The sequence below is a fragment of the Megascapheus bottae genome, unplaced genomic scaffold (assembly GCF_031878675.1).
Source record: "Megascapheus bottae isolate mThoBot1 unplaced genomic scaffold, mThoBot2.hap1 HAP1_SCAFFOLD_43, whole genome shotgun sequence".
Classification (NCBI taxonomy): domain Eukaryota; kingdom Metazoa; phylum Chordata; class Mammalia; order Rodentia; family Geomyidae; genus Megascapheus; species Megascapheus bottae.
In genome coordinates this window covers 187102-213411 of record NW_028327392.1, presented here as the reverse complement: position 1 = coordinate 213411, position 26310 = coordinate 187102, and the positions used below count along the sequence as shown (strand labels likewise).

General features: G+C 41.1%; 1 long non-coding RNA gene and 1 pseudogene across 1 annotated transcript in view; one reads left to right on the top strand and one right to left on the bottom strand.

The window, feature by feature from the left end:
- LOC150039918 (uncharacterized) overlaps nt 1–26310 on the top strand; it is a 128606-nt gene that overhangs the window by 3791 nt on the left and 98505 nt on the right. Inside the window, exon 3 of the long non-coding RNA XR_016534165.1 lies at nt 5491–5892. This is a non-coding gene — a long non-coding RNA (uncharacterized LOC150039918). The remainder of the gene's footprint in view (nt 1–5490; nt 5893–26310) is intronic.
- Nucleotides 24072–25952, bottom strand: LOC150039927 (E3 ubiquitin-protein ligase RNF139 pseudogene; annotated as a pseudogene).

Genomic DNA, 26310 nt, shown 5'->3' with positions numbered 1-26310 from the left:
TCCAAGACTCATTTTTCACACTTAACAAATAACTGTTCTTATGCCAGACTCAAAGGAACATAGGCTCAATGGTTTTCCTCATTTGTCATAATCAATAGAAACCTTGGGCTCCCCTAGCAGAGATTTACAACAGAACAAACCGAGATACATAAGGCCATATGGTATGATACTACATGAAAGGACCTCCTGGATATAGAAACAAAAGCCATATAATGAGTGATTGATATCCTTAACGTGCTATGTTATCTCTCATCTCTTATGCTGTTCCAGGCTTATCTCATATTGTTACAGTTTTTCAGCTTATTGTCTGATATATTGTACATATGCTTATTTGGTTATTTGAAATAGGGTAGGGAAGGGGGAAAAACAAGATGAGGGGTGGAGCGGAGGGAGGGAAATGGGATACCAAGAAAGGGTATCAATGTTTGTGAAGTAATGCACCTTCTATCTGGTGAATATAATGTAACATTTCTAATAATTACAATAAAATATATGAAAAAAAAGAAATAGCTCTTCTTACCAGATACTTCTCCTTTAGATAATCAAGAGCCTGGGATTTGGTAGGTCCATGTTCAAAGCCAACCCATCACGAAAGTCTGGGAGACTCCCTGTTCACAATAAGAAGCATTAAAGGAGGCAGGCAGTGTGCCTGATGAGATGAGGTCGAAGCCAGACATGGAGTAGAAAGTTGAGCAAGACTTAAGAGAAGCCCTGAGTTTAAAAGTTGACATGGTCAGAATCTGAAATCGAGAGAGAGAGGGAGAGAGGGAGGGGGGGGGCGCACAAGCAGTAAGAAATTGTCCTTTTAATTTCTTTAAGCTTATTATACCTTTTTTCTTCCTAAGGGAAAGTTTACATTGTGGTAAAACTTTCAGTATTTAAAACTAACACACTGAATAAAATTCCATTGAGTTTTCTTGTCAGTGAAAGCTTTTTCTTAATGCATAGATCAATATGCTCTTGTGTCCTTGTGAATCTAGGAAAATACTCTTTCTTTTTCTATTGCTGTTGATCCTAGGCCTTTAATTGAGGGCCTGGGCACTGAGATGTTTTTCTTTTTTTTCTTCTTTCTTTTTTCTGTGCCAGTTCCAAGGCTTGTACTCATAACTGGGGCCCTGAGCTCAAGCCCCAGGACTTACAAAAAAAAAGAAAGAAAGAAAGAAAGAAAGAAAGAAAGAAAGAAAGAAAGAACAAAAGAAAGAGGCATTGTCCCTGCGTTTTCACAGGCTAGTGCTCTACCACGTAAGGCACAACACCACTTTCAGCTTTTTCTATGTATGTGGTACCTAGGAATTGAATCCAGAGTTTCGTGCATGCTAGGAAACACTCTACCACTAGGCCATGCTTCTGGCCCACTGAGGTGTTTTTACTCTTGGTTACCACTCACCCATTTGAGCTACAGCTCCACTACTGAATATTTGAAGGTTTATTAAAGATAAATCTGTTAGACTTTGATTCCTAAGCAGATTTCAAATATGGATTCTGAGATCTCAGCCTCCTGAGAAGTTAAGATTACAGATGCACGCTAGTAGAGCCCAGCTGACCATTACCTTTTCTTTTGCTTAATTCAGTATTAGGATCCTTCTTATCATACAAATATCATCTTTTGATACATAAGCAAATTCTCTCCTGGAAAGTGTTTCTGTATTCTATTACTATCCTAGTGAAAATATTAGTACTTTAAAAAATATGTATTTGATACCCCATCCTCCATAGCTTATGGGATGTGCAAGGTTGCTTTCTGTGTTCTTGAGTTAATTGCTTGCTGAAATATTCCCACCAGCCATACTTCTGTATATCTGTAAGGTTTTTCAATAGTCACATGCTTGAATGACATGAACAATGACCTGACAACAACCATGGCCGCAACAACAGTGGTTTCACATGAAAATCAGAAGAAAAGAGCTCAGTGGTAAAGACACTGAAAACAACAAAGTTAATTTTTTTATGAATTCAAACATTTTTACTTAATTAATTTTGAATACCAATTAAGGAATGGTAGTCATGAATTATAGCTGAAATAGGATCTTTACATGTTTATCTTATGTATTTGCTTTTAAATTTTTCCTCTAACCTTTAAGAAGAAGAAAGAACTCCAGGTCTGGTAATGAATAATTATCTCATTTGTATATTTGATGTATGGGATTGAATGTATTTTCTGAAATACATACACATTTTCAAATACTGTTATTTAATTTATAGATCACACACCAAATAAATGGAGCAGATGATTCTAATGTCTTCTCTCAGTTGTCTGAATTGGTCTCAGAAGAGTCTGCCTTGCCTCATTATGAGCATTTCTCCATGTAAAATACCACTGAATACCTCTAAGTTCTTTTTGTCTTCCCCCAGTTCTGGGGCTTGAACTGAGACTCAAACTGTGACCCTGAGCCTTCTTTGCTCAAAGATAGGGATCTACCCCTTGAGGCACAGTCCATAGCTGTCTTTCTCTGAGTATTTTACAGGAGATGAGAGTCTTATGGACCTTCCTGCAGCAGCACCCTTCTCCTCTGTGCTCTCCCATTCTCACTGAGGATCATACCGCTTCCACCTACAATACTGCAAGAACCATAGGTGCCTTTCACATTCACGACAACTCCAGAGACCATGGTCAGTTTTGTAAATGCTAATCCCATATTTAGTGTACACCAGATCTTTTCAAGCAATGGTTCTCATGGCCACAATGTTATAGCTCTCACTTCTCTAGATTTCTCATACATCTTCTCATATCCTCACAGGGGGATTCTTGTAGCAGAGCTTTCAGTATTCTCAAGGTTTTTTAGGTGTTACTGATGCATGATGAACTATAATTGGCATGAAATTTATAATTTAATGCTTTCACCTCTGAATTCTGTGTATGTTTAATCATGGCTGCTAAAGAAGTGAACACACATCAGTCACAAAAGTCTGTTACTGCTCATTTATGTGGCTTTCTTGTGAACTTTGCAAAAACCAGGCCTGGTAACCCATATCGGTTATCTCAGTGTGTCTGTGGCTAGGACCAGATTTGAAGTTCCAGACCAGCTGGGACTACATAGTGGGAACCTGTGTCAAAAATTAGCAGGCGTGGGCAGGTGTGGAAGAAAGGAAAAATACAAAGAAGGGAAGTTCAAAAAGCTTTGTAACTTCTCATTGCCTTTAGCCATTAATTGAAGCTTCCTTTCTGTTTTCACAAGCACACTGTAGGGTAAGATTTGTTGTGTGTTTTAGCATTCTAGCTTGTCCATGCCTTGAATGCACATTGGTGTCCTTTTACTATATAACTGAAGACTGCTGATGTTTGCTGTCCTACAAGGGGTGATTTGTGATTGTGTATATTCTTTGGAGATCTGCCTTTCCAAACTTTCCATCTACAAGAGTTCAGATTACCATAAATCTAATAACTTTCTTTTTAGAGTGGATACTTTCTGGCATTAAGAAGATCAGTGTGTGTGTGTGTGTGTGTGTGTGTGTGTGTGTGTGTGTGTGTGTGTGTGTGTGTGTATAGATGTGTGTAGTAAGGCTTGAAATCCAATCCAAGAATCTTGCTTGTTTTTTACTTATGGCGGGCTCTGTTCCACTTGAACCTCCACTTTCTGGGTTTTGGATGGCCCATTGAAGATAAAGGTCTCCTATATTTGCCTGCTCCTGGTAGCTATGAACCAACATCCTCTAAGCCTTCTGAGTAAATAGGATTATTAGAGATCAACTACTGGCATCCATATCTATTGGCATAAGACTTTGATCTTTATTCACTTATAAGAAATGTCAGAGGAAGTCAAATGACATCATTAGGATTACTCTGAGAAAACACTGATGTTTAACACATGGGTTAACATTCGCTGTGCTCATCAACCTTCTGTATGATTTCAATGTTTTATATCTGTAATGAGCAATTAGATTTCTTGAGCCCTGTTTTTGGCAATAATTAGGTCACTTACAAAAAAGTTGGTTCTTCCTCTCTTGGTTTTATAAATTGTAGGATATTTCAGGATAGGATTTATTGAGGGTTAATTTTGCCCTGCTGAAGCAAGGCATTTCTGATACCAATAGGCCACACTCCAGGCTCCCAAATTACATAATTTTATTTTATTTTTTGGTCAGTCCTGGGTTTGAACTCACGGCCTGAGAATTGTCCTTTGGCTTTTTCCTCAAAGATAGTGCTCTACCACTTGAGCCACAGCACCACTTCCCGCTTTTGTATGTATGTAGTACCAAGAAATTGAACCCAGGTCTTTGTGCATCCTGGGCAAGCATTCTACCACTAGGCCAAACCCCCGACCCCAAATTACATAATTTTTAATGGCAGTGTAAAACTACATTGTGTATCAGTATCGTATATTATTTGAGTCCACTCACCATTGTAGGACACGTGGACTATTCCCAAGACTGGGCTATTTTGAATATTACAGAAATGAACATAGAGGCACAACTGTATTTACAGTGCTCTGGCTTGTGTTTGTCTGTATAGAAGTCCTGGAATGTTATGGCTAGTTCACAGTTAAGGGATTTTTTGAGGAACCTCTAGACTGCTGTCCAAAGTGGATGTATTAGTTTACAGTGAAATAGGATTCCTTTTCCCTCAAATCCCCACCAGCATTTGTTGTTCTAACTCCTAATGTTGGGCAATGTAACTGGAATAAGATGGAATCTCAGAGCCATTTTGATTTGCATTTTCTTATGGCTAGGGATGGTGGATTGCACATCCTCTGTTTCTTTGTCATTCTTACCTCTTCCTCTGAGAAGTGTCTGCTCACTGTTTCTCATTCATTCACCTAACTTGGAAAAGAAAGGAATGGTACAGACAACAGCTGCACTGCTATGACTTTGAAAATAGTTCCTTGGTCTCTACATATCTTTATGAACATGTGTATTTATATGCAGATATCTAGCCTTTGATGGAAGACTTTTTTATTTTGTTTTAGTCATGGGCCTTGAACTCATGGCCTGGGTATTGTCTCAGTTCATCAGCTCAAGGATAGTACACTATTGCTTTGAACCTCAGCATCAGTTTAAGTTTTCTGATGGTTTACTGGAGAAAAGAGTCTCTCAGATTTCTTGCCTGGGGTGCTTTGAACTGTGATCCTCAGAGCTTAGGCTCCTGAGTAGATAGGAGTGCAGTCATGAGCCATCAGTGCCCGCTGTTCATTTTCATCTGTGCTGAATGATTAAACTATACACAGTCAAGGACCATGTGAATTCATAGACTTGGTTTTTTATTGATGTTAGCAATAGTTCACCTAATACCAACTTTACATACTGTAAATGCAAAGGGTATTTCCTGCTTTTGTCTAGAAATGAAGCTTCTTCTACCAAAGTTAAAATGTAAACTCTGCAAACAAAGCTTTTACGCATGATTGAGACATATTATTTTCCTAGCTAACCTAATTCAGTGTTCATTGTGCTTTTGTTGCTTTATGTATTTTGCATTTCATGTGCTAATAGGAGTTCAATATGATATAACATCTAAATTTCTGCTTCTAAGTCTTCTCTATTTCTTGTTTGCTCTAGTGTTGGCTGTCTGTCCTGCTGCTCTGATGGATAAAAGCATCTGCAGGAGGAATGCAGGACTCCATCCAAAGTGATGCTTAGCATTTCAAGCTGCAGAGTCCTGGGGTATGAGGGATTGATGCAAGGTCAAATAGCTCTTCCTCATCTGAAATCTTTGTCATGTCCCAGGACTTTTTGTGAGTGGCGTACACAGACTGTGATCATCTGACTAAGCATTGTGGTTGCAAGTACTTGACATCACAACGGAAAATGTCTTTGACTTTGTCTACTGTTTCTGTTTCATTTCAAAATTGAACATAATTGCATCCCTGAGCAAGATATGGACAGGCTTTCGAGTATACTATGTATTGTTATACTCCAGAATGGCTTAACAGTCAGAGGACAAGTACATGGATATGCCAGGTATTTGGCTAGGAAGTTCAAGTATGATAATATTTGTTAGTATATTGTCATCATTTTCAACATTGCAAATACACAAAATGTTAATTTGGACAATATCAGAGAAATCATACTTTTTATCTACAGTGATAGGTGTTGAAAGCATGACCTTGTGAATGATAGGCATGTGGTGTGCCAGTTGAGCGACATCTCCAGCTTAGGTTTTCCCTCTGCCACTTCTCTCCGGTGGTAAGATATGAACTCAGAGCCTTGAACTTTCCAATTTAGTTTCAAAACCAAACACGAGGACATAGTGATACCAATACTGTGTCTTGTATACTGGTATTGTCTCAATATTCTAAAGCATTCAGATGACGAGGACATGGACTCAGCAGGTGCTTAGGTCCAGACAGGCACTGAGGACATTACTCCTTTGAGACCTGTATCTCCCAGTGCTGTTATGTAAATTGTTAGTGCCGAGGCTCTTATTTGCTGATTATTTGTTCTTGTACTTTAGAAAATGCGTACAACCCCTTTGAATTGGGTTTCATACACAGATGGTTTGATGAGGATTTTTTTAAGAGTTCTAGTTCTGTGCTCAGTAGAAGAAGAATCCATCTCCTCACTAGTGTCTCAGTCATTCCCCCAACTTGTCAAAGGGCAGAATGGCACACACAAAGGCTGCACTGCTGTGACCTTCAAACTAGATCCTCACAAACTTGGTGCTTGTTCTCTGTACATCTTTATACACCTTCTATCTATATTCAGGTGTCTGAACTTTTTTGGCTGATCCCTCTGGATGTATGTGTACTCTGCTCCTTATTATCAGCACTGAATTGTTAGATTCTACACAGTCAAATACTATGTGAATTTCTACACATACTTTTCCTCCCAAATATCTATAATTCACCAAAAACTAAGTCTACAAGGCTGTATTTCCTGCCTTTTTGAGGAATAAGGTTTCTTGTTCCATTTAAATATTCACCTCTGCTAAACAAAGCTTTGATGGAAGGAAGACCAAGAGTTCATGCCTTATGAATATACACCAGTCTTTCCTGTGGTTTTGTGGCTTATTTTCCAGTTCACTTGCTATGTGGGATACAAAGCTCATTTATTATCTACATCTCTGCTTCCATGGTGCTTCTGTTCCTCCTGTTGGCACCACTGTTGGCTATCTGTCCAGCCTACTGATTGATAAAGGATCTGCAGGATTCCCATCCAATCTGGTGGTGGGCCTTTCAGTATAACAGAGGTGTGGGGTACAGAAAACTGATTCATGCTCCATTAGCTACTCTGTATGTGAAGTCCACTTCCATTCCCACCAGTAAGTGTGAGCAGCATACATGCACTCTGGCCGTCTGCATTTGACCTTGTAGCTCCTCCTAGTTGACTTCCAAAGAGAACAGGAGAAATTGTCTTTCCACCTAGTCTACTTTTGCTTATTTTCAGAACTCAATATTAGGATGTACTGTTACTGATAGCCTGTCATGTGTACTCTCTATGGTTACAATACTCTAGAAATTGTTTAACACTCAGGTGAAAACTACATGCACTCACTTGGCATTGATAGCTGGCCATGAATGGCCAGCTTACCCTTTTGGTCATCAATACTTTCACTGTGAAGGCATATAAGTCTAACACAGGTCATTAGTCCTCTGCGTTCAGGAAAAAAATCCTATTTTCTATATACAGTGCTGGGTTTTGAAACCCTGGCCTCTCTATGTTAGTCCACAATCTTCTATTTGAGCTACATCTCCACCTCTTCTATCCCTGCCACGCCTCTCTGCAGTATTGAGGTTTGACTTCAGAAGCTTGTATTAGATGAAGCTGCATAGGAGTGAATTGAACTTTTGGCGTGAACCACTGTGCCCTCAGCATGGCCAGGAATGGATTGATGAGGGAATGGCTCAACTTGATGATAATATTTACTGGGAGGGGTGGGGCCAGATGGTGCAAATTGGAAGGCATAAGAATGTCTTTGAAAGGCCATTTCCAATTCACCAACATAATGCTGGATAGGAAATGATTAGTTCAAGACTTCAAACATCAGCAAGAAATAGAGACTCCTGGAGCATAATGCCATAAAAGCAATGTGCATGCATGCACACACACACGCACACAACACACACCCACTATAATTTCTTTGAGAATGGGATTTCACTAGAATACCCAGTCACAAAAGTATAATCAACGATTTTTCTTGACGTAGCTCTTGTTCACATAATTGTCCTCATTATTCTTATGAAAGAATGAAATTATACATAGTCAAGTACCATGTAAATTCATTTGAATTGATTTGGCACTCCCATTTAGTTCAGTTTACCTAAGCACCATTTTATATGGTGTGTATGGAAAAGGATATTTCCTGGTTTTTTTCATAGACATGAGACTCTACAAAAGCAAAGTTTTATGCTGCAGTAATGAATATTTCTATCCTGGTTAACCAAACCATTGTTTCATGTGCTCTTGTTTAAATCATTTGAAAGCTAACATACTTTGTAGGAACTTATGCCCTTGCTCTACCTCTAAAATTCTGCTTGCATGTTCCCTCTTCTCACTCCTTGCTGTGCTAATGCTTCCTGTCTGACCTGCCTATCTGACAGAGAAAAGGAACTGCAGGTTAGAAGCAGAACTCTCATTGAATGGGGCAGTCAGAGTAGGAGAATTCTTTGGTATTAAGTGTTGATCCTGGGTTTGTTTGCTCCTTTGTTTCTTAGGGCCTTCTCACTTCAGTGGCTTGTGACTTCCATATATCCATTGTGGCAATCTTACTAAGAATTGTGTTTGCTAGTAGTTGATTTCACAACAGACCATAAGCACTTATCCTTTGTCCTCTTCAGTTGTTTTCCATTTGTTTTTGTTGTATGGGAACTCAGTCAGTGAAAAACAGAGAAGCCAGATTTTTTTTCTTTTTTGTTTTTTATTGTAATTAGTAAAAGGGTTACATGATATTTGCCAGATAGAAGGTGCATTAATTCACATACATTGATACCCTTTCACATGTCTTGGTACCCATTTCCCTCCCCCCACACCCCCCTCCCGTCTTGGTTTTCCCCCCTTCCCTATCAAATTTCAAATAACCAAATACAAATAAATTTAATATATCAGATAACAAAGTGAGATACTATACCAATATGAGATAACCAAGGGATAGCAAAGGAGATGAAAGACAACATAGTAAATTAAGGCCAGCAATCATTCATTATATGGTTTTTGTTTCAATATCCTGGAGGTCCTTTCAATTAGCTTCACATTATATGGCCTTATGTATCGAGATTTTGCTCTATTGCAGATCTTGAGAGGTAGATTTGGGAGTCTTTATTGGAGAGCCAGTGACTGTAGGGAGACTTCTGTCTCCAAGACCTGCAGCCCAGCACAGAGCTTACACAAAGCTTTTAAAGACAAAAACCACATGACTTGGGTATGGAGCAGTCATTCACTGGAGCCAATCTTCCCTAAAGCCAAACGGCATGACATCTCCATATTCTCTGAAGACAAGCTCTCCTTAAATTGGCTTGTTTCACTTTGAAGGTTTTGTAGCTGGATGAAAAGCTCTTATCATCCAGCTAGGTGTCAGGACGGCTGGAAGAACAAGGTGATGGTGTGTAGACCCAGTCTCCTTATTTAATTTTCACATTTGAAACTATTTGCATGCTGGTGGTTATGGGCTGTTATATATCCTGTATATTCTTATCCTATTCCAAAATGATTCAACACAAATGACAAGTCAACTCAACAATGTCATGTCCAGTTGAGGAAGTGGCAATGGCTGTTAACAAGCTGTTTTCACCATTAACAAATTCAACACATACATAAGAAAAGAATATGGAAGTACTTATGGAAGAAATCGTACATCTTTCCATAGTGGATTGTCCACAGTAGTGTACCCTTGGACTTGAGCGTGTTTGGTATGGGCACTGCCACTTGAGATCCATCTGTAGCTCCTCCTCCACAGCACTTGGGTACTGAGATGGCAATTCAGAGCCCTGTAATAGACAAAGCTCTCAAGATAGAGTCATTATTCCACACGTGCTTGATTCCTCAATGATCCCCTTCATGCTTCCCCATAATTTGATCTTGAGCATCCTGCTGTCTAACATCTAAAATAGTTTCTCCTCTTATGCCTGAAGCCAGGGGAAACAATTTTGAAGGAAACTCAGGGTGGACATGTGTCAGCATACAAATCCAATTCTTCAGCAAAATGGTGCCTGAAAGTATGGTGCCTGATTTTAGTGCATCAGCCATGAGGTAGAAGGTAGAATATCTGCAATGCCCTAGGCCAGAAGATATAGTGGTAGAATACAGGCACGTGTGCCCACACACAAATACCTCAGGATTCTAGCCTTTCCCATGTTGCACCACATCATCTCTTGTGTATGTCTGGCTGGTGTGTAACTCCTGGCTCTGAGCCCTGTTCATCTGTCTCTGTTTTTGATGTGGTGCCACACCTACGGGAAACTCTATACCTTCTGGCTAGTGTCTTCCCCTTCTGGAGATGTATGAATCAGGAATTTGACACTCAGCTGGGGGGAGCTGGGGCACACTGGGATGCCTTCCATCTACTTCCTCATTCCCTCTTTGACCTCAAGAATCATATGTTCTTGTAGACTCCCTCTGTGTCCTTACTGGATTCCATGCACATCCTCACCACACTCATTTCCCTTAGCCTCACCCTATATGGCCGTAGGTTCATTGCTTTTGAGCTAATGTGATTCTCTGCTAGGAAAATCCTAGATGTATACTAATAATTACAAATGAGGGAAACCATGCAGCCTAGGTTTCTTTGAGTTGGCTTACTTCACTTAATATGATTTTTTCCAAGTCTTTCAACTTCCTTAAAAAATGGGGTGATGTCATTCTTCCTGATGGCAGCATTGAATTCCATTGTGTATACATACCACAATGTCTTGATCCAATCTTCAACTGAGGGACATCTGGATTGGATCCATATCTTAGGTATGGTAAGTAATGCTGCAATGAACATGGTGGTGCTACTACCTTTAACATGTACTTTTTATGGACATTTGGGAAAATGCCCAGGAGTGGAATTGCTAGGTGATAGGGGAGCTGTACATTAAGCCTTTTGAGGAATTGCCACACTGTTTTCCAGAGTGGTTGAACAAGTTTACAGACCCACTCACAATGCAGTAGACATCACTTCTGAACACATCTCTACCGGCAACTGTTACTATTCAATTTCTTGATAGCGGCCATTCTATCTGATGTGAGGTGGAATCTTAAAGTTGTTTGGATTTAGCTTTCCTTTTTTTCTTTTTTGCTGCTATTGGGCTTGAGCTCAGGGCATAGAACTATCCTTTGTACTCTCTCAAGTCTAGCACTCTTACTACTTGAGCCTCAGCCCCACTTTCTATGTATGTAGTACCGAGGAATCAAACCAAGGTCCTTGTGCATGCTAGGCAAGTACTCTACCACTAGGCCAATTTCCTGGGCCCTACATTTCTTTTATGGCAAGAGATGTTGAGGATTTCTTCATGTGTCTATTGGCCATTCTTATTTCCTCTTCTGAGAAATTTCTCTTTAAATCTTTAACCCACCTTTAAATGGGATCCTTGGGGGGTTTTTTTTGAGGATTTGTTTTTAAGAGAGTCAATATTTTGAGCCATTAGTATATTTTTGATATGAGGTCCTTGTCTACTGTATGCCTAGTGAAGTCCTCCCACTCTCTGAGCTTTCTATTTGACTTGCTAGCTATATGTTTCGCACACAGAACCAAACCAGTTACTGCAGTCCTATTTGTTCAAACATTCTTTATTATGTTGTGATTCTGGGGCTTTATTAACCTGTGCTAAGGAGCCCTAGTGTGTCTCTTATTTATTCCTGTAAAGTTTCCAGGGTAGACACCCTTTACCTCAAGGTCTTTGAGCCATTGGGAATTAATTCTGGTGCAGGGTGATATATAAGTGTCCAATTTTGGCTTTGTACACGTGCTTAATCAATTCTGCCAGCACCATTTGTTGACCAGGATATCTTTCTTCCATTCATAATTTTGCTCCCTTATCACAGATTAGGTGGCATTAATTTCTGGGTCTTCAGTTCTATTCCCTTGGTCCTCTGGCTGGTTCTGGTACCAGTACCATGTTGTTTTGATTATTATAGCTCTGTAATGGAGTCTGAAGTTTGGTATTGATATTCCTCCATCACCAATCATTCAGTCTTTCAGCTCTTTGTACCTTCATGTTGCAGGAAAAGAAAAAAATGTAATCTAATAGAATGTAAGAAAGGGCTGCCTCCTTTCCTTGAAAATCTGTTCAGGGCACTTTCCCCAATTCTCCTTGCAGGTCCTGGAGACTGCTACCCACCTAGGAAAAGAGAAAGGTCATGTGGTATGTATTCTTGTGACCAACATTCTTCTTCCCATCTTTCTCCTTCACCAACCAAGGTGTTCAAAAGTCATTGTAAAGAAAACAGGAAGGAGAGTAGTAATGTAAAGAAATGGAGGGAAGTTAATAAAGGATGCCTTGGGAAAGGAAGCAAGGAAGAAAGGATTTGGGAAGTAAGAATTGGCTTAAAAGGTTGTTCCCAAGTAGAGAAAGTAGGAAATGAAGACTACTGGATTGAGTAAGGAGCAGCTGGTATGAGTATGTCTTGGTTTGAGAAGGTAGAGCTTATTAGTAAAGTTAGTGAAAATAGTATGCAAGAAGAGGAAAAAGGGAGTTTCCACACACCCCTCCATAGAACTACTGCTGCCACAAGTTTCCCCCAAGAGGAAGCTGGGGAGAACTGGTCAGGTAAGAGGGGATGTTAAATCCCATACAGAGTCAGTTAGTGCTTCTCATTTCAAAATTAACCAGAGCCCAGATATCAAAAGTACAGACTTCATGAGCATGCCTATCTAATAATCATTCCTATCTGTCTTTTAACTGGGAAGGAACACATATCTACCACCTATTAGTTCTATTTATACTGAGTCTACCATCCATATTCTTTACTCCAGAACATGACCAAGGCCTCCCACTGGGCCATTACCATTCTAATCCAGTCACAGATTCTCATAGGTTATTCTTTAGATAGCCCTTGGCAAGATTGTCATTTTCACCATATTGATTCTTCAAATCCAGGAGGAAATCAAAGCAGAATTAAATGAATTGGAGTCTAAAAGAACTATAGAAAGAATCAACAAAACAAGGAGTTGGGTCTTTGACAAAAATTAACAAAATTGACAGCCTGTGGAAGAGGAAGGCGTCCCCTGAGCCCCCGGACTCGGCCGAGGGCGCGCTGAAGCTGGGCGAGGAACAGCAGAGGCAGCAGTGGATGGCCAACCAGATTGAGGCCCTGAAGCTCACCAAGTCGGCTGGGGGCTTTGCGGTGCCAGGCCACACAGCGGGGTGGCCGCCGCCGTCACCGCCCCCACCTCCCCTCGGACCCCATTCCAACCGGACCACCCCGCCGGAGTCAGCCCCCCAGAACGGGCCGTCCCCTATGGCCATGCTCATGTTGGTGGCAGACACTCTGGGCAAGGCGCACTTGCCCAAGAATGGCAGCTCCTTGCACTCTACCACCGCGTCTGCCTGGCGCAACAGCAGCAGCCCCCTGTCTCCAGCCTCCGTGCCCGGGCAGCGCCGCTTGGCTTCACGTAATGGGGACCTGGTGGCGCCCCCACCACCTAATGCCCACCCGGGCATGGACCAAGTGCACCCCCAAAACATTCCGGATTCCCCCATGGCCAACAGCGGACCCCTCTGCTGTACCATTTGCCACGAACGTTTGGAGGACACGCATTTCGTCCAGTGCCCCTCCGTCCCTAGCCACAAGTTCTGCTTCCCTTGTTCTAGAGAAAGTATCAAGGCCCAGGGGGCCACTGGCGAGGTGTATTGTCCCAGCGGAGAGAAATGCCCCCTAGTTGGGTCGAATGTACCTTGGGCCTTCATGCAGGGCGAAATCGCTACTATCCTAGCTGGGGATGCTAAAGTGAAAAAGGAGAGAGACCCTTGAACCCTAAGGCCACCACCTGCTTTGCCCTAGTTCCTCTCCCATCCAGAGGGTCCTACCTCCCACCCCTCCCGTTCCCATTCTCCACCCCTCCAAGATGTAGAATTGTGAATATAACAAACTGCAAAAAGTTAGTCTCATGTATAGACATTATTTTCGTCGTATGTTTCTATATTTTGGAACAAAGGTATGTAACTTCTTCATTTGAAGGATAAGCTGGTTTGTGTTAAGCAGTATAATATGAGTTGGGTTATTCGCATCATAATCGTTAGCATTTACTTGGTGGCAGAATGTTTGCCTAGGTACAGAATTAATAGCCCTTAGCAACCACTGCTGCTGGTGTGTATTTTTGTAAATGTTATGCACTCTGAAAGGAAAAACACACACACACACATGAAAGAAAAGTCTTTTTTCTTGTTTTGCCAAGGCGAGTGTTGCTGCCTAAAAAAAAATAATAATAATATTAATGATGATGCTATAAAATGGTGAAAGCTTCTTTCTAAACAGCCCCAATTGTTGAGGTCCTCACTTAATTTTGTGTTCTGTTCTGTTTTGTTTTCCTGTTTCGTTTGCAAAATGGTGAAGGGGGATGTTGGGGGAGGGCTGGGGTGTTTTTTTGTTGCAAGTTTATGAAGGGGGAAATGTTTTGGTTTGTTTCTACTGACCTGAATGTGTTGGATCTTCACTTGTTGTTTTGTTTTTTGCTTTATTGATGCATGGACGCTTTTGAACAGTAGAGCAAAATGCTAGACATGGAGAATCTGCTCTGTTGGTCCTTTATACATTTCTGTAGTTAACAGAACACTGTAATTTGCCTTGGAGCTTAGTAACTTGTAATAAATTCAATTGATATTAAAAAAAAAGAAAAAACTGGCCTTGAAAAAGCCCAACAACAGTGGACAGGCCTGAGTTTAACCCCCAGGACTGGCAAAATAAAAAGAACGATTTTAACAAAGAAAAATTCAGATAAAAAAATAGAAGAGTGAATGTGATAATATTAGCAAATGTGTCATTTATATGCATGTATATATAGTAATATCTTCAAAATTAGTGGAAGTTCTTCAGGGCAAGGAAAATGCTATTAGAACAAAGATCTGGCAAAGAAGAATGTACAAAATGATTTAAATACTAAAGTCCTTTGTTATGCTCATCTCTTCTCACACATCAATATTCTCAGCAATACAGGAGTAATTACAATCTCTGAAGAGAAAATCCTTAAGGATATCAGCTGCATATAGGATGGGAGGAATCCAGAGTATTCTAAGACACCTGCATTAACTCTGAAATAGGACGACGTTATATGAAAGTGGACTTAGAACTCAGATGTCTAAAATTCTACATACTAGGAAGGTGTATTAGGAATGAATTAGAGGCTACTCTGGGCCACTTGGCAACATGCTGTGTCCAAATAAAGCAAGGAAAACAAAAAGCTAGGCATAGGTGGGTCGTATATGTAATCCTAGATCTCAAGATGTTCATATCCAAAAATCATGGTTTGAGGCCAACCTAGAGATTCCATGATACTTGCTCCAATAAGCCAATTTAAAAAATGGAACTGGAGATATGGTTCAAGTGGCAAAGCAATAGTCTTGAGCAAAAAGAGCTCAAGGACAGCACTCAGACTCTGAGTTCAAGCCTCAAGACCAGCAATAGAAATGAATGCATGAATGAATAAATAAAGAAAGCAGAATAGCTAGAGGATATAGCTCAGAACTAGAAGGCATATCTAATAAGCACAAACCCTTGGCTTCAACCTCCAATGAATACTTCCCCAAATGATAACTTTACATTCAATGTAAATAAATCCTTGTAAAATCTAGGAGAGTAAAATTAGGAGACAAATGTATTTGATATCCAAACAAATAAGATGAATATAGAGAGTGCAAAAATAAATGGAAAGGCAGAAATGGGAAACATTATGCAAGTGAAAACTCTGATGAGTAGAAAAGTTTACCAATACGACTAAAAATTGAGTATCACTTCGACTTTGTGTAAATATGTGAAGAAGCACAGTGTACTAAAAACCAATACCAAACTGTTGTCTACAGGAAAACTCTTTTAAATTTAATATATTTTAGCATAAAAGAGATGGATTGGAAGAGTAAATACTGGCCAAAGAATTAAAATGTTCAGTGATAGCCAGGCACTCCTTACTCACATCTGTTAATCTTTTGAATTCAGATGGCTGAAAACTGAGGATCAGAGTTCCAAGCCAGTTTTTGAAGAAAAGTACAAGAGATTCTTATCTCGAATTAAACACCTGAAGTAGAAAATGGAACAATGGCTGAAGCAGTACAGTGTCAGACTTATAGTGGAAAAAATTAAAAAGTCAGAATCAGAGCCTAGGCCTGAGTTCAAGCTCCTGGAACCATCCCACAAAAGAAAGGAAAGAAGGAAGAAAGGAAGGAAGGAAGGAAGGAAGGAAGGAAGGAAGGAAGGAAGAAAAGAAGGAAGGAAAGAAGGAAGGAAGGAAGCAAGCTAGCAAGCACGCTGCAATGTAAGATTCAGTGAAAAAGGAAGGATGCAATGAAAGTAATAAAATAGCATGTTGAATTCTGTGTGTGTGTGTGTGTGTGTGTGTGTGTGTGTGTGTGTGTGTGTGTGTATAGCTAGGATGACAGACTGCATCGCTGCCAAATTTAAAGATAAAAAGCCTTTTAAGCTGGGCACGGTGGCTCAAGCCTGTAATCCTAGCAACTCAGATTTTAATATGAGGATCGCAGTTCCTTTATTGCCATCCTGGGCAATAAAGTCCATGAGACGCTTATCTCCAAAATTAACCACCACAAAACCAGAAGTGGTGTTGTGGTCAAGTGGTAGAACACTAGCCTTCAGCTGAAGTGCACAGGAACAGTACCCAGGCCCAGAGTTCAAGCCCCAGGACCAAGAACCACAGCCTTTTAAACAAGCCATGTGGAATTGGCTCATGCCTGGCATCCTTGCTGAAAGGAGGCTGAGATTGGAGGATGACAGTTCCAACTCATCCTGGGAAAGTGAAGTCCTTGAGACTTGAAGTCCTTGAGCCCCTGGTGCTCACACACACATGGATGCCTGGGGAAAAAATCTGATGTACCCCTAAGCTGAGTTCGAACGCCCCAAGAGCTAAAGCTTGAACTGATAGAGGTGTTTTACTAGATTCTTTCCCTGGAAGTCAACTCAGTCAGGGCAACACATCTGGTGATTCAGGCCTCCAGGAAGGGAAGGGGGTGGGGCTATGCTAGGCGGAGACAGTAGCACAGATTGTTTCTGATTGGCTGAGGGGAAGAGCGGCTTCAGGAGCTGACCAATGAGAAGCGTCCTTGGTAGGAGGCCTCTGGAGTCTCCCAAAGGCGCCAGTTTTATTCCCTCTCTGCTGCCCCGTGGCCCAGGAGGTCACAGCCTCGGCAATGCGGTCCGGAAGCTGAGCTGCGATCCTGAGCGCGGCCTCTCGGGCTCTTCCCTGGACGCCAGCGCCCTCCACCCCGGGCCTCGGCCCCGCTGCTGACCTTTCTCCGGGTTAGACTCCCACAGACGTCACCCCGCCCGGGCTGGTTTCAGAGCCGCCCGCGGGTGTGTGGGGTGCAGTGCCTGTGGATCTCCGCGAGGACAGCGGGGTGCCCGGGGAGCCGGAAGTGGTGAGTGAGGACGCCGGTCCGTGGTCAGGATCCTGGGCGGGGTGGGGGGCGGATCCGGAAGGCAGGGCCTCAGCTGGGTCTGGTAGGCCCTAGGGGGCCGGGTAGTGAAGAGCTCCTCCAGGTAGTGAAGGGCTCCTCAGCCCTCCAAGGCCTGGAGAAGGGCTGGGGCGGGGCGGGGCTGGCAGCTGGCACCTGAGTCCTAGGAGTCCTGCCACCCGGTCCTGGCCATCCTATCTGCTCCAGAGGAGGTGAAGTCACCACAGGCTGGGGCTTTTCCATCCTGGAAAAGACTCCTGGTGTAATGGTGGAGAGAATTGATGATTCATTTGTGACATCTGAATTTCCACCTGTCTCCCACATTGCCACCCTCCTTGGAAAGGGGGATCCATACGCACCCACGTGGTGGCGGTGGATGTTGGGGAGATCTGTTGTCCTCTCTGACCTGTACGGATTTCAGACTTGTTTTATGATATTGGTTCTGTGTTTGTGTGTGTGTGTGTGTGTGTGTGTGTGTGTGCTCACACGCGCAGGTGTGGGCGCTAAATTCGGGGCCTGACTACTGCCCCTGAGCTTTTTCACTCAGGCTGATGCTCTACCACTTGTGCCACAGCTGCCCTTCCTGCTTTCTGGTGGATAATTGGAGATAAGAGTCTCACTGATGTTCCTGCCTAATCTAGCTTTGAACCAGAAACTACACATGTCATCCTCCGGGGTAGCTAGCATTGCAGGATGCCTGTGTCCCTGGCAACAAACTAGATGTTGACTTTTGATTATCAGGGTTTTTTTATTGTGATTAATAAGGGTTACATTATATTCACCAGATAAAAGGTGCATAACTTCACAAACATTGATACTATTTCTCATGACATGGTCCCCATTTCCCTTCCTACCCCCCCCCATCTTGATTTCCCCTCTTCCCTATCCAATTTCAAATAACCAATTAAGCACATATAAAATATATCAGATAACAAGGTGAAATATTGTAATAATATGAGATAACCAAGGGATGGCAAAAGAGATGGGTTCCTGGTGCAGGTCTGCCAGGTCCAAGCCCCTAGCCCTGCCTCTAGCAATTCATGCAGACCTCTACCTGAGGGTGGGTGGGGCCTCACCTCTTAAGAGTTTTCAGGAATTTCCTATCCTTCACCACAATTCTAAGGTGCTAACTTTGGACAAAGTTTTACAGCTTACTGGTCATAAGCTACATCTATGTCATACTTATAGTTCTCATCCATGACTCTTTTGGAACCCACAAAACTTCAGTGGACTGACTGTTTTTATTCACCTCAAATATCTTTCCTTTTAGATAGAAAAGAGTCAAATCTTAATTTCCACCAGGTGTGTGAGGATGTTTGTGGGTGTTGAATGAACCTAGAATTGTAACATATACAGAAACATGTTTCCAGAATGAAGGGTTAAGAAGAAAAAAGGGGTAGCAAGCAGGAACCAATAATCAGAAAGCCCAAGTTAGAACACTGAACCACTTTGTCTCTTGATGCCAACTTTGAAGGAGAAATGGGAGAAAGAAAGACAAAATTGTAAGGATAAACAGATTCCTTTTCTCAATGATTTACTTATATAGATTATTAGTCCTGTTTCTATATATATAACATGTCAAATTCAACTACCATGAAATTTCTAAAATGGACTCATTTTTGTTTTGTTTTGTTTTCCTTTTTAGAAAAAAAGAAGGTAAAGATCACATACTTTTCTTCTACTTTCTTCTTTTCAATTTTTTTTGTCAGTCCTGGCCTTAAGCTCAGGCCTGAGCACTGTCCTTGGATTTTTCTCAAGGCTAGAGCTCTACCACTTGAGCCTCAGCACCACTTCCGGCTTTTTCTGAGTATGTGGTACCAAGGAATTGAACCCAGGTCTTCGTGCATGCTAGGCAAGCACTCTACCACTAGGCCAAACTCCTGGCCCATTTCAAATTCTTAACTGAAACATTACATGTAACAATAGCTGGTCCTAACTTCTATAAAAGGCTATACCAGTGGCAGGGAGTTTGGCCTAGTGGTAGAGTGCTTGCCTAGCATGCAGGAAGACCCAGGCTGGATTCCGCAGTACTACATTCACAGAAAAAAGCCGGAGGTGGTGATGAAGCTCAAGTGACAGAACTCTAGCCTTGAGAAAGTCCAAGGACAGTGCTCAGTCACTGAGCTCAAGTTCAGAACTGGCAAAAAAAAAAGACTAAATCACATTAAGTTTCTTTGCCAACATAGACAGTTACAACAATTCTTTTATAGTTGCCTTAAACATAGGCATGAGAAAAACTTACTGAAAGAATTGAAAAGGAAAAGGAAAACCATAGAGAAAAGAAATGGATGATAAATGTAACAAATAATTTTGAAACACTCAGATCTGAGAGTCAACTATTTAAAAAGCCCCAAAGGACAGAGTGAACACAATCTATTGTTCTAGTCAGCAAAATAAGACAGAAATCTCACACGTAAGAAATACTGTTTTGCATATGCATTTCAGAAGTTTCTGTTAGGAAGTGAGTGGAAGATAGAGATTTTCTTATTCAGGACTTGAGAGCATAGAATAAAGAAACAGATTTCTTTTAATTGATTACTTCAAGCTGAATGTGCATGAGATTATGAACATGTGCAGTATCACTGTCGGTGAATGTAAGACCATGCTCACTCTGGTCTCTCTTTCTAATGTAATCTTTCTCTCTATCCACATTGGCCAAAAGATGAATTACGTAGACATTCTTTATACTTTGTGAACACATTTTGTCTAGCCAGCACTCTGGTGGTAGAGTGCTTGCCTAGCATGCATGAAGCCCTGGGTTCAATTCCTCAGGGCAACATACATAGAAAAAGTCAGAAGTGGTACTGTGGCTTACGTGGCAGATTCCTAGCCCTGACCAAAAACTGTCCAAAGACAGTGCCCAGGTCCTGACTTCAAGCCCTAGGAATGGCAGACAAAAGAAAAAGGGAAAAAAAAGAAAAGTAACTTGTCTATGTTGTTTCCTTGTTAGAGTAACAGTGACTTCATAGAATGAATGACAGAGTTCCTTTCTTTCCATGTAGTGGGACATTATTGATACTTCTTTTAGTCTGGAAGAATTCTATAGTGAATCTCTTCATTCCAGGGCTTTTCATTACCTTGGCACTGTTACTTCTAGCAGTGAGGGGTTCAGGTGGTCTCCCTGCAGTTTCAGTTCTCTCAGATCTCACCCATGTAGGGGGAGCAATGAGAAAATCTCACAGGCCACTATTTTTTATTTTATATCCAAAAAAGTGTTCAGATAATTTAGTATTTTTTCCATTAGTTTTCCCCTCATTTTCCATGCTGGTGTCTGAAATGTTTTAAGAGTCATAGCTCTACTTGTGGCTTTTGGGTTTTGGTTTTTGGAGGACTTTTTTTTGGGGGGGGCTAATGATAATATTATTGAGTTTCCTGTCTGAGCTTACTTCCAATCAGGATCTTTAGTGCCCAATGTCCCAAGTATTAGGTTTACAGATGTGAGACACTAGCAGACAGAAAATATTATTAACCTAATCTAAAATATATTCACAATAAATACAAGTTTTAGGTATGTAGGTATGGACATAGGTAGGTACTTACAGAAATAGATAAATAGATAGATCCTTCAATAACTCTTCACTGAAACACAGAAAAATACATTCTCATTTTTGTGGGGTGTGAAAAAGAAAAATGGAGCTTGTATTTAGGTCACCAAGTTGGATTAGTAGGCATTCTGCTGTTGAGCCATACTTTAAGCCCTTTTTCTGCACTGATTATTTTCTTTGAAAGGTAATAAGATCAATATTAATTGATGCCTAACAGCTTGTTTTGAAGAGAACTCCAAAAATGATTTAAAAATTATATGAAATTGGATACTGTAAGAAACTGGCATTGTTTTCTAATAATTTCACATACATAGTTATTATTTTGATATTCACATTCAAATAGGACTAGACTTACAAAGTGTTATTTAGCTCTCTAAAATAAAAGGTACAGATTGTATCGTATTGTAAGTCATTAAAATGTGTGAGCATAAAAAGCCAGACCATGAACACATTTTATACAAGGGACTTGGCTCTGGGTGGGGAAATGGGGACCAAGACATGAGAAAGGGTATTAATGTATGTGAAGTAATGAACTGTCTCTCTGGCGAATATAATGTCACCCTTCTATTAATTACAATAAAAATATGAAAAAAACAAGGGACTTGGCTCTACATAGTTCAATTTAGCTGTCCTTTCAGCTAAAGTGTGGAAAAAATGCTTAAAATATCATAGAAAAATTATTCAATCTACATTAATGAAAATAATGATGCTTTTTAAGATTAAATACAACTCAACAGAATGTCTATATGAGAGCAGAAATGGAATTAACAAGTACATGTCTGATGCCAGAATTATCTGTATTTTATTTTCTTTACAGAGTAGACAGACAAATGAAAATATTAGAGGGAACTTCCAAGAGAACATCATGAACGTCAGGCAAATTTTCTAATAAAGACACTTTTGAGGGCCGGGAGATTGACCTAGAAGTAGCGTGCTTGCCTAGCATGCATAAAGTCCTGGGTTCGATTCCCTGGTATCACATACAGAGAAAAGCTGGAACCGATGCTGTGGTTCAAGTGGTAGATGCTAGCTTTGAGAAAGCTCAATGATAGTGCTCAGGCCCTGAGTTCAAGCCACAGGACTGGCCATAAATAAAGAAAAAAAGAAACTTTTGAAGTTCTAGATTTTTGCAGAAACAATATACATGAAAATGTAATATATTGCATATATTATTCTATCATTCAGTGAAACTTCAATTGTATTTCACACTTGTATTTTCTAATGCTATATGTACCTAATTGCACCAGTTATTTTAAGATAGGGTTTTGGTTTTTGCCCAGGGTGTATTTGGACAGTGACTCTCCTATTTCATATTCTGCCATTGGCCACAGATGAAAGGAGCATGACACCATGGCTGGCTTTCTCTGTTAAGATGGAGCCTCAGTAACTTTTATGGCATATAGTCTGCAATCATCATCCTCTCAATCTCAGTTTCCCACAGAGCTGAGATGGCAGGCATGAGCTACTGCGCTAAACTTTAATGTTTTTCTCTTATACTTCATAAAAGTGAGAACAAACTTCTGGTGTCTAGTTCATTCATGATCCAGTGGTGAAGCTAACAGTTACTGATGCTTATAGTTGAGTGACCTGATGCAAAGACAAACCTTCTGTATCTCAGATACAAAAGAAGCGTCCATGACTCTTACAGTAATAACTCAGTACTTGATAGTCATACCGGGTCACATTTTCTTCCCTTTTACTTTTTACCTCGTTTTCTGCTAGGAACTTGGATTCCTCCCTCTGGTTTTTAAGTTTTGTTTTCATTTCTGCTGCATATAGTATTTTTATTTACTACAGGAAATGCATTAAGTGGTCAGGTACTGGTGCTCAGGGCCTGTAATCTTAGCTACTCAGGAGGCTGACTTCTGTGTATCATGCATGGAAGTCAGCCCAGGCAGAAATGCCCATCATTCTCTTCAATTAGTCAGAAAAAAAGCTGGAAATGGAGGTGTGCTTCAGTTAGTGTGCCAGCCTTGAGCAAAAATAGGCAAGCAAGTGAGAAAAGCCCTGATTTCGACTGCCAGCACAGCCACCCCCCAATATATGTCATGAATAGAAATCCAGAGGTAGCCCAGTGGTAAGCAAGTAAAAGGCCTTGCTTTGATTCCCGGGATGAAACACACACACACACACACACACACACACACACACACACACACACACACCACTTGAATGGCCCTTAGTTACCATTAGTTCATCTTTGGCTACTGATGCGCTGTAAAATGTAATGACTGGATTTCAGTTATTCCCTTCATATAGAAATTCTTTGATAAAACTGTCTTTGTCTTCATATTCTGCTTTTAGAGTGTGTAAAATAGTATGGGTACAGCTTGTAACACCTCAGGCCTCTTTATAATTTACATGTTATTTACACTCCCTTAGGTGGCCATATTTAATGGTTTAAATAAGATGTAAGAAGTACATTTGGACAGCTTACAGTAGGGTATTTTTTTTGTGGGTCATGGGGCTTGGACTCAGCCTGGGCACTATCCCTAAGTTCTTCAGCTCAAGGCTACCACCCTGCTGCTGGGCCTGGACATAGTCCCTGAGCTCTTCAGCTCAAGGCTAATGCCCTACCCTGCTTAGTAGTGCCTTTTTTTTACATATGATCATAATGTACACTTTGTAAATTGTGAGAAACTTTACACATATGAGCAGATAGTATTATACTTTATATTGCAGTATGAGAACATCACCAGGTAACAGTAGTAGCTCATGCCTGTAATTCTAACTACTCAGGAGGCTGAGATATGAGGATTGTGGTTCAAAGCCAGCCTGGGCAATAAAGTCAACATGACATCTTTTTTTGTCATAAAAACGTGAAAACATTTTATTCTATGTACAATAATGTACACAAATTTAAATAGGTCACCAAAGAGACCAGAAGTAATTAAAGAGGTATATTTACAGTAACACATCACAGTAAACGGAAAACCATTCACAGATTCAACATTGATACTGTTTTTTGTGCTTGGTTACACACTGAAGTGAAGCATATTACTTCATTTTGGATGAACTGAATTTTAAACGAATACCTCAATGATTAGTAAATGGTATTTTAATCAGTGTCATCATTAACAAGTTCTTCAGCTGCTGCGCCTGTGGGCCGAATCTCTCCATTTCTTTCTCTTTGAACATCATCATCATCATCATCAACATTGTCATTATCATCATCATCATCATCATCATCATCATCACAATCAGTACTGTCATCTTCATTTAATTCTCTGTCAGATTCAGCAGCTTCTTCTCTTATAGCTTCCTCTGGATTTTGATTTTCATTGGGTGCAATAAATCCATTGTTGTTAGACACATTTGAATCATCCTTGATATCATCTTCAATGTATACTTTTTGATGGCACATTGGACAAGTGTCTTGAATGTACAGTCACTTCCGAAGGCAAAGTGCATGGAAATAATGATTACAAGGTGTAATACGAGCAGATGTTGTAAACTCATGGTAGCAGATTGCACATACATCACCTGTTTCTTGCAAGCGGCTCCCTTTTACTTCAAGAAGTGAATTGATTTTCTTAACGGCAGTTCTACGGTTCATGAATGTCTTCCAGCCCTTTTTTGCTTGTAAGTAGATGTTAAAATAAGCATGTAGGCACATCATACAAGTCCGAATTTTACTTCCTGACTCAAACATCATAGTATAAGCCCCATTTTCAAACATCACTACTCCAAATATAAATTCAATAATATTGCCTGTTGAACGAACGTAGTAGACATAATCATCAAGCTTTTCCCAGAGGACATTATGGTAGCCATCTATCATGAATAATGTATAAACAGTGAGAGAAACAATTACTTTTAAGCAGCGTTCCACGCAAAGGCTGTTACTGCAAACAACCATGTATTTAGTGCATAGTGATGCCAGAGAACATAACTGAGTAAAACAGGAAGGACAAACAGGCAAGCAGAGACAACAGCACGGGAAAATGTCTATGAAAAGATGACACATGGGAGGTACTGAGAGACATTAATACAGGATCTGTCATTCCATGGATGAAATGCAGGACTGCAGTTAATAAAAGGCACATGTTTCTACTTAAGCGAATAAGTCTCTCTTCTGGCCTTAACCCACTTAAACCAGTCTGAAGAGCCAAAATAAAAAATAAAACAGGTACTACAAAGCCAAGCCGCCTGTCATCTTCTTCAGTTGATCCAATAAAGGCCAATATTCCAAGGCCCAAGTAATGGGCTACTGAAGAAATTACAGCACTCATGCCCAGTACAGTTAGGGTAGAATCACATCCACTAATTATAAGGTTACAAATGAGGTCCCAGAAATCATCCCAAGAAATAAAATAGGGCTCAGTTTCATTTGCCATCCTGAAAATGTATATTAACACTGCAGCCTGGGCTGTAACTCTTGTTAGCCAGAAGACGCGAAGTATATCTGGGAAACGAATCCTCTTCCATGTGTCTTCCATCAATAACTGTAATCCATAAATTCGATACATGTGCCTCACTAAAAGATAAACATATCGTGTAGAATAATAAGAATAGATGGACTGAATCTGGAGTGGTGTGATGTATCCAATTCCAGATGTGAGCTGTAGAACAATGAGTGCCGCCAGCAGTGAGGGCCCTTTCCGAGGAAGCAGCTCAACCCCGAAAGCTGATATGTTGTAGGCACCATAGAAGTCAGTGTGCGAAGCAGCATAATAATTCACCAGCACTGAAGTTGCGGCTAACAGAAAGGCTGCGCTGTGCACGTAAACTTGAAAAGTGATCGTTGTGACAAGATCGGAACAATACTGGATACAAATATCCCGAGGAGCCAGAGGAGGACCTGGAGCGCCATACAGAACCGGCTCTGGCTGGAATCGCAGTAGGAGTTGAAGATGGCGTCGATGATGTCAAGGCAGGGCACCCGGAGCGCCACCTCGAGTGCTGTCCACATCTGCTGAGGGGCCATCCGCACCTGCTGCTGTGGAGCCCCTCCGCCACCAAGAGCTGCTGTCACACAGGGGCCACGCAGGGCAGGGCCTGGGCCGGCGGCCGGGAGGGGCGGGGCTCGGGCGGCGGCTCCGCCCCGACACTGAAGCCCTCCTCTCCTCTTGGGCGGCCCGCCCTGCTGCCCCCTTGAGTCTCCCGAGCTGGAGCAGGCAGCGGAGGCGGAACATGACATCTTATATACAATAAACTACTCCAAAAAGTCAGAAGAGGCACTGTGACTCAAATGGTAGAGCACTAGCCTTGAAAGCGAAGTGGCTCATGGACAGTGCCAAGGCCCCGATTCACACTTCAGGACTGCAAAGGTGGGGGGGGGACAGGCCTGGGAGTTT